General features: G+C 31.6%; 1 protein-coding gene and 1 pseudogene across 3 annotated transcripts in view; both read left to right on the top strand.

Annotated features, from left to right (window-relative positions):
* The window catches only part of JMJD1C (jumonji domain containing 1C), a 291466-nt gene that overhangs the window by 111248 nt on the left and 165479 nt on the right, over positions 1 to 14739 (top strand). The window lies entirely within an intron of this gene.
* Positions 12599 to 13840, top strand: LOC107517958 (annotated as a pseudogene).

A 14739-nucleotide genomic window follows, 5' to 3' on the forward strand; every position in this document is an offset into this window, starting at 1 on the left:
TTTTGAAATCATATTAGTAAAATTAACATGTTTCTCCACTTTTTAAATGTGGCTAATAGAAAATTTAAAAGTACATACTGGGGCACATTTGTAGCTCTTGTTTCTCTTGAATAGCATTGCTCTAAACTTAACCTTCAGGTGAATTCGCAGATTGAATATTTATACTTCATTGTTTTAACACATCATAGAAACTGATATTAAATGTATTTAGGCCACATTGTAGGACTTCATATTAAATGACTGCTAGTGAAACTAGGAATTGTTTTTACATCATACAGTGAATACTGACTTATTAACCTCATTATCTTTTGCCTTGGCATTTAGAAAGCTTAGCCCCTCTGACACCTGTGAATACCATTTGGTATGAATTTGTACGCCCAGTCATACCTTTGGATTTACTATGAATCACACACAGTTTAGAATATATACAGATATTTCAGCATCTTATAGTCTAAGAAAATATGTAACTTTTCATTTATTTTGAATATAATTCAGTTTGATTTATATTTGGGGGAAGATTTTCTTTATATTTCTATGCAGCACAGGTTTGGGAAACTTTCCCTATAGAGAATAAAAATAACTTTGGAAAAGTTTATAGAATGGCCCGCCACATTCTCGCATAATAGGGGATAACTTAATTTTTAATAGAATAAACTTGGATGATACTGTCAAGTGTGAAGCCCGTAAGTACAGAAAATATTATATTTATTTTATTTTTATGTATAATTACATATATGTATTTTCATTTATAATCCCTTAAATGATAGCTTACTACACAGAAGATTCTGTAATTTTTGAGTAAAAAGATTTAAAAAAAAAACTGTTGTGCTAGTTTGTTTGATGTAGAACTGTCAGTGCAAATTGTTTTGAATAAAATCTTTAGATTTACTTCTAAATAAGTTCCATTAAATTGCTAAGTGAACACATATCGTTTTAAAATATTTAAGTTAAATATAGTTTTTTAGTATATAAGTAAATAATTCTGAATTTCTAGATTGCTAAATATCTGGATACAAAAACCATTAAATATAGCTTCTCACTTCTAAGACTAAAGAAGAAAGACACACTATTTCAGAAATAATTAGAGCTGCATTGTCTGATATGGTAGTCACCAAGTACATGTAACTGTTGAGCACATGAAATGTGGATAGTCCAAGCTGAGATGTGTTGTAACTGTAAAACACAAACTAGATTTTAAAGATTTAGTATATGTAAAAAAGTAAAATATCTTTATTTAAAAGTATTGATTACTAGAAATTATAATGTTTTATATATATTGGATTAACTAACCATACATTTTAAAATTAATTCTATCTGTTTTCTTTTTTAATGGGGTTACTAGAGAGTATAAATTTTTAATAGTTAAAATCCAATTCTAAAAAATACTCAGGTAATTCAAAAGAAGGCAGAGAAAGAGGAGTAGAGAACAAAAAAAAAGGGAAAAACAGAAAACTAGTAGTAAATTGATAGATTCAATCATGTTACACTACATTAACTGTTAATAAGATTAAACACGTCAATTAAAAGGCAGAGATTGTCAGAACAGATATAAAGAAAAACAAAAGACTCAATTATATGTGGTCCGCAAAAAATTCACTTAAGTATAAAGTTACACATACGTTGAAATTAATAAACAGAAAAAGATATACCATGCAAAGAGTAGGTCTATGAGAGCTGATGTGGCTAAAGTACTCTTCAGGAAAGAGTATTATCAAAAACACATGAGACAGTTCTAACATAAGTGACAAATCTGTGTGTACCTAATACAACTTTACAATATATGAAGCAAAATTTTATAGAATTGCAGAAATTACATATAGATAATTTTACAATCATAGTTGGAGATTTTAACATCCTTCTCAGCAGTTGGTAGAACAAATACATAAAATAGCAAAGACACTGAAGATCTGAAAAAGACCATCATTAATTGATTTAATTAATGCCAATAGACACTACACCCATGATGCTTAATACACATTCTTTTCAAGTGCATGATCTCTTCTCAAAAGAGACTATATGCTGGGCTATGAAAGAATTCTAAATAAATTTAAAAGGCTGGAAATAATACAAGCGTCTGTTCTTGGGCCATAGTAGTAGTAAATTAGAAATAAGTAACAGTATGATGTCTAGCGGAGAAAATCCCAAATGTTTGGATATTAATACACTTTTGTACAATTTGTGGGTCAAAGAAGAAATTACAAGGGAAATTAGAAGTCATTTTAAACTGAATGTTAATAAAAGTACAGGAAATCAGAATGTGGATGTATCCTCAGCATGGTTCAGAGAGAAGTGTATAACTTTAAATGCTTATGTTAGAAGGAAGGAAAATAAGTGACCTAAGTTTCTACCTTAAGAGAGAAAAAGAAGAGCAAATAAAACCCAAACTAAGAACAGGGCAGAAAATAAAGATAAGAGTAGATCAACGAAATAGAAAACAAAAGGGAAAACGCCAATAAAACTATACTGATATACGAATTGTCGCCTTATTCCTCATTTCCCTCTCCTCTAAGATTGACAAGATACCCACTTAGCTTGTAGCGGAATGGGCACTCTCACACATTACCTTTTGGAATAGAAAATGGTGAAAACTATAGTGGGGAATTTGACAGTATCTAAATTACATATTCATTTATTTACTGTTTCATCTAGTAAATCTCTTAGGAGTATATCCTAGATGTAGGTTGGCATAAATACAAAATGACATACGCACAAAGCTATATTCATTGTAGCACCAATTTGTGTCTGTTTCTTTATTGAATAAATTTGACATGTAACATTGTATAAATTTTAAGGTGTAAAATGTGTTCTTGATGCTTTTATATATTGTAATATGATTGCTGGTGTATCGATATTATCTTACATAATTATAGTACAGTATTGTCTATATTGTGCATTAGATCTCTGTGGCTTATTTACTACATATTGGAAATTTGTACCTTTAAACATCACTCTTATCCATCCCCTCCCACCCCACCACCACATTCCCTGGTAACTACCATTTTATTCTCTATTTATTAAAGATTTACTAAAAGACTGAAACAACCCAAATTTCCATCATAGAGTTCTGAATGAATAAAAAGGATTCATCTGCCTAATTGGGTATTATGTAGGTTTAAAAGCAAATAAGGAATATCTTCTATACCATGATCCCCAATATAATTATTGTGAAATAAAAATAATAGGATACAGAAAGTCCATAGAGTATATTACTGGTTATCTAAGTATATTTATATGTGTATGTACATTTTTACTTTTTTTAAACCTAGAAAGTAACCAAAAACTAATCAACTATAAGGAGTAGGGACAGAAGAAATAGCTAGAATTCTGTGAACATAGCTTGTTTTCTGTGTGTGACTTTGAAACCATGTCAATGTTTTATATAATTTTAAAACAAATTTTAATCATTAAAAAAAGAACAACCTAAAACTGAAAGCAAAATGAAACAAAGAAGCCTAGGTAGTATCACTATAGGAAAGAACTATTTTAAGTGACTTTAAAACACAGTAATTTGATTATATATGCCTAGTGGATTATACCTCAAGGACATACGAACAGTGTAAAAAATGTAAATGGTTTTCAATAATCAGAGTGTTGGTTTTGTTATCTCAGACCGTTATATATGTATTGTACAACAAAGCAAATGAATTTAAATATGTTGCTGTCATAGTATAATAGATCAGTACAGTTAAAATAAACTAGAATTTTATTTGGAAGTATCAGTATAACGTCACACTAACCATCTGGGTTCTAGGAGTAATGAACACTCCTGGAACCAAGATTATTGTCTCTGAATGCTGTTTTCCATTGAAAAGTACCAGGGTTCCTTCACTGTGTGGTTGATTTCAGGTCTGGGACAGAAGAGGGACATGATGATCATGGGATATTTTGTTATACCAGAAGCAAGGATGCTATTAAAGACTAAGGTCATGTCTAAAAGACTTACAAACAAATTAAAGAGGTTCTCACTGGCCAAAGATGTGAAAATCTGACAGCAATAGGAATAAGACTGCAGTGATTTGAAATATGCTACAGTTATTTAAATCCGAGAATTTATAACAGTTCCTCCTCTAAAAAACAAACTCATTGCTTACCATTTTGGGAGGTCAGAATACCACCTCCTTTTTTCAGAAACTCATGAAAAATAAGCATTTATCCTTCCTTTCCTAAATTAACCTCTTGGAAACCAAAGATTTGTTGAGAGGAATTTTCAATTAATAGACATATTCCAGATAATAAATGATAAAGGAATGATAAAATTAGATTATCACTATTTTGCAACTCTCAGTAAAGTACTGGATATAGGCAGTGTTCCCCACTAGCTGTTGTTATCACCGAAAGATATAAGGCAATACATATATGCCCCTACATGAGGAACACTGTACTATGTAGGAGGTTATCTTCTCTATCAATTCTGAATTTGATTAAGACCCTAGATTCAACAGTTATAGAAAGTAGAAGGATGGACAACATATTTAAAAATGCCTCAGATGAATAGTCAGCAAAATACAGATAATTGAAAACTGTATGTGACAAATGACCTGAACTCTTTAACAAAAAAAGGTTCAAGAGGAAAAGAAGAGGTGTGGAACCTATAGATAAAAAGAGATATTAGAATCATGTCAACCAGTTGAACAAACTGAAAAGGAAAAAAGCCCGTTGTGCGAAACTTGAATACTGAGTGATAATGGATAATTTTTCAGATTTTTTTTTTTTTAGTTGAAACAAAATTGGCTATGAGGTAAAAATTGTTGAAGCTGAATGATAGGCACATGGGACTGCATTATGTTATTGTCTCTATAGTGAAAAGTTAAAAATCAAAAGGAACAATTTGGTTTCTTAGAATAGCTTTTCATATATCTAAAATCACGAGTCCATATTCTAGCATACTAAATAGTTGAAGAATTATTTAAGTGTTTGTAGCTTTTACTATCTTGTGATGAAGAGTTATTGATTCAAAGGTGAGATCAGTAAATAATGGTAAATTTTCATTTGAAGGACTTTGCTTATTAGGTCAAGCATTATAGTTGACCTAATATGAATTGAGAGTGAAATAATTTCTGTCAATAGGATTTGATAGAAGGAAAAATTTATTCCATGAGTTTGATCATTGAAAAAAATGCATACATTTAAATCTAGTATTGTAAAATCTTTCTTCAAGTAAAAGTAGACATTTCTGTGAAACTGAGATTTAATATGTGTACCAACTGTTGCTTCCTTTTTTTTTTTTTTTTTTTTCCTTTCTTTTTCCCCCAGAACCTTGGGAAAGTTCTTAGGTGTATCACAAGACATAATACTGTGTTCCAGTGCCCCCTTGTGCTTATCACAGAAAGGTATCATTAGCTTTTCTTCTCTAAAAAATTGATAAATCTTTTCTTAGAGCTCCCTGGAAACAAAACATTTGCAAGCTTTATATAAATAAAGTTCCATACCCTAGAGTTTCTGGGACCGAATGTTTATATCTTTATTATTTTAGGGCATGCTCTTCTGTTAATGCTTTCTCTTTCCACAGAAAAGTTGCTACATTACTAGTTATGGCATCTGGGACAGGGTGTGGGCGTGTTAATCTCAGGTTCTCAGTGTTCCCATAGCTCTTTTCTCAACCCCATCTCTACTCCCATATTTGCCTTTACAAAGTACAAGAAGGAAAGAGTAGAGGGTGGATATGTCAAAGTCTCACTAAAAGGGCTCTTCTTCCTCTCTCAAAGAAAAAGAATCCTGAGATCAACTTGCACCATGGTAATGTGGTGTAATTGCAGAAATTTTTGGCCCACCAGCATATTAGGATATAGCCTTTGATATTGCCATCTCTTTCTTCTGTCTTTAATCCCAAAAGGCATATGAACCTTTATAATATAATCCCAGTAAATATAATACTATTACATCAGTGTCTTTGGGAGAAGGAGGTGGCGTGGTTTTTCATTATGCTCATTCCTCCTCCTTTACCTTTTCAATGAAATTCTTAGGTTTTTTAATAAGAGTAAAATTTGTTTATTTTGGTGAACATTTCTGTAAGTTAGGACAAATGCACAGTAGTGTAACTATTACCACAATCAACATGTAAAACTGTTCAGTTACTCCCCAACAAAATTTCTTTTTGCTACTGTGCTTTTGTAGTCAAACCTTCAAATCCCTCCACCATTCCCATCCACTAACTTCAGATAACTAATAATCAATTCTCAGTCCTCCTTGTCTTGTCCTTTCTAGAATATCATATGAATAGAATCATATGTTATGTAGTCTTTTAGTCAAGTTTCTTTCAGTTACTCTAAAGCATTTGAGATTCATTCATATTGTTGCTTGCATTTATAGTTTGTTCCTTTTTATTGCTGAGAAGTGTTTTATTATTATATGGATATACTATATAGTTTGTTTATCCATTCTCCATGTGTATTGTTTCTAACTTTGGTTTGTCAAAAATAAAACTGCTATATACATTCAAATATAGGTATTTTTTTTATTAAATACAAGTTTTTATTTCACATAGCTGAAATTTTAGCTGTTCTATTAGGTATATAATGGTATCTCATTGTGGTTTTATATGCATTTTTTTAATGACTAATGATTTTGAGTATTATTTCATATGCATTTTTACCATACGTATGTCTTCTTTTGTGAAATATGTGTTCATATCTTTTCCATATTTTTGATTAGTTTGTTTTCTTGAATTTTGAAAGTTCTTTATATATTTTGGAAAGGAGTTTTTCTGTCTAGATACATGATTTGTAAATGTTTTTCCCCAGTTCATGGATTATGTTTTCATTTTCTTTACATTGTCTTTAGAGAGCAAAAAATTTAAAAATTTGATGACATCTAATTTACTTATTTTTTTTATTTTATATTTTGTTCTTTTGAAGTCATTTCTAAGAATTCTTTGCCTAACCTAAAGTCACAAAGATTTTTTTCTTCAAAAAAAGTTTCACCTTTTTTGTATAAGTCTATAACTTATTTGGGTCTAATATTTTTATGTGGTGTGAAGTATGGATTGAAATTCTTATTTTTTACATAAGAGTATCCAGTTATCCCAGCACCATTTCTTGAAAAGATTATCCCCTTCGAATTGCATTTGTACATTTGTTAAAAATCAGTTGTCAGTCCTGTGTGGCTCTGTTTTTGGACTTTATTCTCTACATTGATCTATGTATACATCTTTTTGGCAAACGCTCTCTTGTTTACTATAGTTTTATAGTGAATCTTGAAACTAATGTGAGTCATTTAACTTTCTTTTACAATTGTTTGAGCTGTTCTATATCCCTTCCTTTCCCATGTAAATTTTATAGAGTCTGCAAAAATTCTGCTGGGATATTGATTTGCATTTCATTGAATCTATAGGTCAGTTTGGGGAAGAATTTACTTCTCAACAATATTGTCTTTGGATTCATGAACATAGTGTATCTGCCCATTTATTTAGACCTTTAGTCTCTTTCATCAGTGTTGTGTAATTTTCATATACATGTCCTAAAAATATTTTGATAGATTTCTCCTTATGTTGTCTAATTTTTATTATCTTTAAATAGTGATATCTGTTTTGACTAGAACCAGAAGTATGCAGTGTTATATTTGCTCTTCCCACCTGACTCCAGAAATCAAGGTGCCTCTCTCAGGATTCTGGAATCTGGTGCTTGGTTTCAACTTCAGTCAGAGATAATTCTTGTCAAACTGAGTCACTTGCCTGCCCTATAGAAAGATCTTTATATATTTGTGGTTAATTTCTGTTAGGGGTATAGGTATATTTAGTTAGAATTCCATATAGTCTCAAAGTTGCAGAGTTTGTTTATTGAGATGTGGGATATTTCTCATGTATTTTTATCTCATTTTTTAAAATTCATACTTTTAAAGAGAATTAGTCTTTAGATAGTTGAAATAAGTCTTAATGGTAATCATGTGCTTTTAAAGATATGAATCCATTTCCCCAACACCTGAAACCAAGTCAGTTCTATTCTTCATTCCTTGTTTTCTAAATTGGAACAGTACCTATAACTGACATAATTTAGTTGAGGACACAAATAATTACGATGTAGACTACCAAGTGCATTTGTTAGAGGTTTCAAGTGCATTGTAAGAGGACGTAGAAAGAGACTTTTGACTCAGTGCAAGTGATAAAAATGTTTTTTTTGAGAAACAGATTTCTAAAATGCATCTTGAAGCCAGGAAGTTTAAACTTCAGGTTGAGTTGAAAAAGAGATGTAACTGCAGTATACAGAGTGGTTGGTATCCTTAATCTGTATTTGCTGAATGACGAATGGTTGGTGGACGTAAAAAATGGAATGCTCAAGGTAAAGAAAAAAGCAGGGACAATATTAGAGTAGATTGGTAAAGATTTCTGATATGGAGCAGTTTGGGAAGATGACAAGGTACAGAGAGACAGAAGTATAGAAGAGGTGAAAAGCCACTGTGGTTAAGAAATTTAGAAAACCTAGAGGCTCAGTTATTGTATTAAAACTGTGAACAACTTAATAAAGAGAAATGGTATCTCATTCTCTTTCTGTTTGATCCCTTTTGACACCTGTTGTTGATTGTAAAAGAATTTCTGAATGACTTTGATCCAGTCAAATAATTTTAATGCCAAAAAATGGAAATAGTTGATTATATCCCTTTCCGTGGTTCTAGTCTTGTCAATTGTAAGGACTTGGATATACCTATGGAGGGATCCCATTTTTATCATCTGTCCTTTTTCTTAATAACCTTGTCTTGGACGATCTTCTGAAATGTGAGGCCTATAGAAGTATGACAATTTCAAGCTGAGTTTAGGCATTATTTTTAGAGTAGCCCTCTAAATGGCATGAAACTGTAATTATTTTTTTAACCCAAGGTATTCTGAATACCAGGGTCACATTTTAAAAAACCGGTAAGTTAAAAAAAAAAAAAAAAAAAAAAAGACTATCAGAATGATATATTTATTTAGTGTCAAAAATCACTACCAATGTATTATTAAAAGTTAATCAGTTCTTCTTAACTACTTCTATATTTCCAGCCACCTAACACAGTATTCAATATCAGAATTTTTGTTTGGACAATTATACAAGGCTTTTTCTACCAACTCTGAGGTCTGAAGAAAGTGCCAATGTAGAGCATTAGGGAAAGAAATTTCAGCTACCTAGCATTGGGATATCAATAACACTTAAGCAGTTCAGTCATCCAGTATTTTAATTAAAACTAACGCTTTTATTATGGTACCAGAATATCCACTATTTGAATAAATACTCTAAGATTGAGCGCTTATTTTGAGGTATAAAGTATTTTTTTTCCTGTTCCAGAAAGGAAATGATGCGATTCTGTTTTTTTTTTTTTTAATTGAAATCTAGGGCCTACCATCGTGTTAAGCATTTTATATTTAAAGAAAAAAATTACTCTAGTCTTATGAGAATCACCTAATTATGTGCTATATCCTTATCACGTACTTCACTGATTCCATACATGTTTAAGATAACAGATGTGATTACAAAAGGCCATTGCAAAGCCATCTTTAGATCTGTTCCAAGACATAGTTACACCACAGATTGTTGGTCCTTAGGTTGGAGAGATCATTTGGATTGCTTTAGACCTCAGTTCCTTTGACCTTACTTGAGTCAGAAACCATTCGAATTTCCTGGGTTGCCAAATTATTTTTCTTATGTTTTTTGGGAATAGAGAGCTCTATGTGTGTGTTCTCTGTTAACATAAAGAGGATAACCTGTGCAGAAGAGATCAAAATGTAGAAAACACCTTTACTTAATTCCAGTGACCTCTACCTAATAGGGCTAGAAAATCCATTAGTGGATTTATGTTAAAATGTAAAGACAATTTGTTTTATTTTTGGAGGCCTGTGTTAATTTTTTGGCTTCAAGATAATAAATTTATGATTTGATTTTATGTCTCTTCCTCTGTCAAGTGTACTGTAGTTATAAATAGGTTTTATTATGAATCTGTTGAGTCTTAATGATTTATCTATCCCTTACATCCCCTGAATCCTTCCAAGTTCTTTAGTTCCTTATTACATGTAAATGTGTATTATGCTGGGCACTGAGCTACCTAGTGTCCCTGCTCTGAAGTTATCTTCCATCCTGTTTTTTCCTTCTTAATATATGAAATGATTATATACCTTCTTGTGACACTATTAAAGTCTCATTTTGACGCAAAGGACTATTGCTTTCATTGATTATTTTGAGTGAAGGGATTACATGCCTATCACAGCCAATAGAAAAAACCTAATAGACTTCAGTTTTTAAATAAATAAGCTTTATTTTTTAGAGTTTTATTTAGCTTTAGATCAAAATTGAGCAGAAAGCAGTTTCACATGTCCTATCACCTTCAATCCCCCTCCACCATTTTCCTTATTTTAACATCTTGAATTGGTGTGGTAATTTTTTACAATTGATGAGATAATATGTATACATTTTTATTAACAAAATTTACATTAGGGCTCACCCTTTGTGTTGTACAGTTCTATGGGTTTTGACAAATGCATAATTTCACATATCTGCCATAATGGTATGGTAGAAAATTGTTATATTGTCCCAAAAATTCCTGTACTCTATACAACCTTACCCCAAACAAACCACTGGCAACTGTTGATCTTTTTATTGTCTGTACTCTTGTCTTTTCCAGAATGTCATATGGTTGGAATCATGTAGTATGTAGCCTTTTCAGAATAACTTCTTTCACTTAGCAATGTACATTTAAGGTTCTTTCATTTGTTTTCATAGCTTGACAGCCTTGATAGTCCATTTATTTCTATTGCTGAGTAATATTTTATTGCATGGATGTACCACAACTTGTTTATTGTCTATTGACAGACATTTTGCTTGTTTCCAAATTTTGGTAATTATGAATAAAGCTGGCCTATAGATGTTACATAAGTTATAACACATTTTCCATGAGAGCTTTGTAAAATACATTTCTGTATCATTTTAAACTATTCTGGATATAAATTTAGACTTTTTTGGTGTCACTAAACAGATATTTATTACAAACTTGTAGGAGAGACAGACATTAACTGTATACAGCATATTTCATTTGTATCAGATGGTGCAAAGGCAATGTATGTATTGCTATGAGAGTATATGATAGAGGTTTTTTAACCTTTTGCATATATTTTTCAGTTTTAAACAAATGTCCTTTTAATATTGAATTATAATAACAGTGGTACTACTTAAGGACCGATTTTGAGTACTATGGTAAAAGGTTTTTTGTAGTCTCTCTGAAACTTTATATAGTTTTAGGGTGCTATGAAAGCATGTCCTTAGAGGCTTTCTCCTTGTTTTGTTTTTATAATCTACTTTAGACTTGGAAATCATATAATGTAGTTTATTATTATTAACTGTATAGTATGTCAATAAGGTCTGACTGAAAATGACAGAATTTGCCTTTGGGTAAAGTGCATTTGCCTTTAGTGACTAGGATTTGTAACATTTTTCTTGGCTCATTAGGAGCCTTTTGGCTCATTTCTAAGTTACTGTTTTTCGGATAGATAGTGATACTATTCCCACATACAAATATTGTATTTAGAACTTAGTATGTTTTTCCTAAAGTACATTTGTTTCTGCCTAACAAAATACACTTCTTTTATTAGTTTTTTTTGTTTAATAAAGTAGCATAATTATCCCACATAATTAAATGTTTTATTAACATTAATTTGAACCGTTAGATCAAGAAATAGAAGCATATTTTAATTTTACTAATCTGTTACCAATCTCCAGTGCTGAGTTCTTTATAAGTAGTATAAAGAAACACCATTTACTACTATTTTACATTGTTATAGCAACTCTTTATTTCTGCAGTAACTTTCTGAAAATTCTGTTACAGAAGGTAAATGGAAGGATTTAAAAATGCCAAACAAAGTAAAACCAGAAGTAATTTTTAGTACTGTTAAAATAGGAAACAGAAATACTTGATTTTTCTTGTAAAATATCAAAGAAATAGTTTTACCTGTGGCTAAATAGCTTTGAAAAGACTAAATGGAACATCAAATCTGTAAAAAATATCAGTGATGATTCTGAGTTGCCCCAGCTACCTGATTGATTAACTGAGTATTACAGTATTTTCTGGGGCTCAATTAATGAAAGGTCACATGGTTTATAGACAAGAACATAGTACAGTCTTTGTTATATACAGTGGAAGGAAAGTCCTAGCTTTTTTAAGTAATATTTTTTATTTTTCAGTTATAGTTGACATACAATATTGTATTAGTCTCAGATGTACAAATAGTGATTAGACATCTATATAATTCACAAACTGGTCACCCCAATAAATCCAATGCCCCTCTGATACTACATAGTTATTTTAATAATTATTGACTGTATTCCTTATGATATATTTTATATCTCCATGACTATTTTGTAACTGCCAATTTGTACTTAATCCTTTCCCCATTTTTCACTGACCTCCCTAACCCCACCTCTACCCCATCTTGTAACCCTCAAAATGTTCTCTGTATCTATGAGGTTTTTTTTGGTTGGTTTGTTTATTTTGTTCTTTAGATTCCACACATATGTGAAATCATGTGGCATTTGTCTTTCTCTGTCTGAATTACTCCATTCAGCACAATACCTTCTAGAGTCATCATGAAATATCTTTTTCCATCCCTTCATCAAATGTTTTTAATTTTCTGTAAATTAGAAAATTAATAATCTAGAAATTTTATTTTAAATATGATTCTAACCTAGTAATAATACTATTTAAACTGTGTTGGTTTATCATATCCCTCTATTCGATTACTTACTTTTATATAAAATACCTGCTTTACAATATATTTTTTGAAATAAACGCTTTATTCATTTAGACAGTGGTAAACTAAATGTCTTTTTTTTTAATTTGATAATTTGATTTTTAACATGTGTGAACTTTAGGCAATGGTTAAACATTTCTGGTTTTGTAAAGGCATAAGATAATATTTATGTTTTCATCGAAAAAGACTTTAGACTGACTCTATGGGGCAGTGGCTACGAGAGGATGAACAAGTTCAATAGATTGAAAGACAGTGTGACATTCTGACCATGATCATAATGAAGGAAACAGCATGCAAAAAGATAGTGAGAAGGAAAAAACAATGAGACAAGAGTCAGAGCAGCAGCAAGAAGAAAGCTATTGTTACAGGACCAACAGAGCATCCACTGCAATACAACTACATTTTCTGGTACTACAGAAGCATCCCCAGCTTTCCCACCACTCACAAGAACTGTCAACAGAGTATCAGACAGATTGGCACCTTTGTCTCTGTGGAACAGTTCTGGAGGTCTTACAGCAACATGGTATGTCCCATGACAGGCCACAGTGACTTCCATCTCTTCAAAGAAGGAGTTAAACCCACATGGGATGATGCAAAAAAAAAAAAAAATAATAGTGGCAAGTAGATTATTTGGCTATGAAGGGGCTTGGCGTCTTGATGCTGGGAGAATCTCATCTTGGCTATATTTGAGGAACAGTTCATGGTTGGAGAAGTGGTCTGTGGGGCTGTGGTCTCTGTCCGGTTTCAGTAGGGCATTATTTCAACATGGTATTAGACTGCCAAGGACCAAGAAACCAGAGCCCGAATCCAGAGTACACTACAGTAAGTGCTTAACTTACCTCCCAACACTATTATGAAGTACAAAACCACAAGACATCATCAAAATGCCAGGCAGGCTAGGTCCCCAAAGGCTACTTTTTCAAAACCTCCAAAGCCACGGTTGAGTGTGCCATAACCCTCTCTCTCTCTGGATGGCACCATTGAAGCTAGCATCATTGGAATTTCTTATTCTGTTGGCTTGCTACCTGGAAGATTCTTTTGTCCTGGACAAGAAGAATTGTAAGAGCAGTGGCAACAATAACAGCTGAAATCACTAATCTTTATGAAATCATTAGCTGAAATGGTGCTAAACTAAAAAAAAAAAAAAAAAACTTTGGTTTACTATATTACACTGTAAACACCATTGATTGAATGTTACATGCAAAATTTTTGAGTATTCGAGCAGACAGGGCCAGTTTTTGGCTCCCTTGATTTCTTATTACCAAATTATTTATATGGATTTGTAGATAGGTAAATCTTGTGGAGAAACTAATCCACTTTTGTCCTATAGTGCTGTTTTATAGAACAATTCTGTTCTGTTAGGTATCCCATGATAGAAGATTTTATGGATAAGTAAATTGGGAAAATCTCATAATAAACTTTCTTATTAATAATACACACTGAACATTGGCATATTGAAAGCCTTGAGAAGACTTCTGATAAAATTAGACATTTGCTACTTTAACTTTTGTGTTCATAAATTTTGTTCAATACTTATTTGGCTTCCCTAATACTTATTTATATTCAAAAAATGATGATTTTGTAATGTACACTATACTTCGAGAATGTTAGTGTAGTCTAAGGGTTTTTTTTTTTTTTAATTTGTCTATTGAAATAGACAATTAGTTTCTTGTATTTACATTGTACAATTCAATGAAGTTTTTTTCCCACTTATAGTTGGCATACAATAATATACCAGTTCCAGTTGTATATTATAGTGATTAGAGGTCCATATAACTTGTAAAGTGATCACCCCACTAAATCTGGTACCCCTCTTTCCCTTTACATATTAATTACAACATTATTAACCATCTTCCCCATGCTGTACTCTACTTCTCCATATCTATTCTGCAACTATCCATTTGTACCTTTTAATCGCTTTGCCTTTTTTTGTCCCCCCAACCACCCTCCTATCTAGGATCCCTCTAAATATTCTATCTATGAGTTTATTTCTGCTTTTCTTGTTGTTGATTATGTTCTTTAGATTCCACATGTAC

This window comes from Rousettus aegyptiacus, unplaced genomic scaffold (assembly GCF_014176215.1).
Source record: "Rousettus aegyptiacus isolate mRouAeg1 unplaced genomic scaffold, mRouAeg1.p scaffold_m13_p_6, whole genome shotgun sequence".
NCBI lineage: Eukaryota > Metazoa > Chordata > Mammalia > Chiroptera > Pteropodidae > Rousettus > Rousettus aegyptiacus.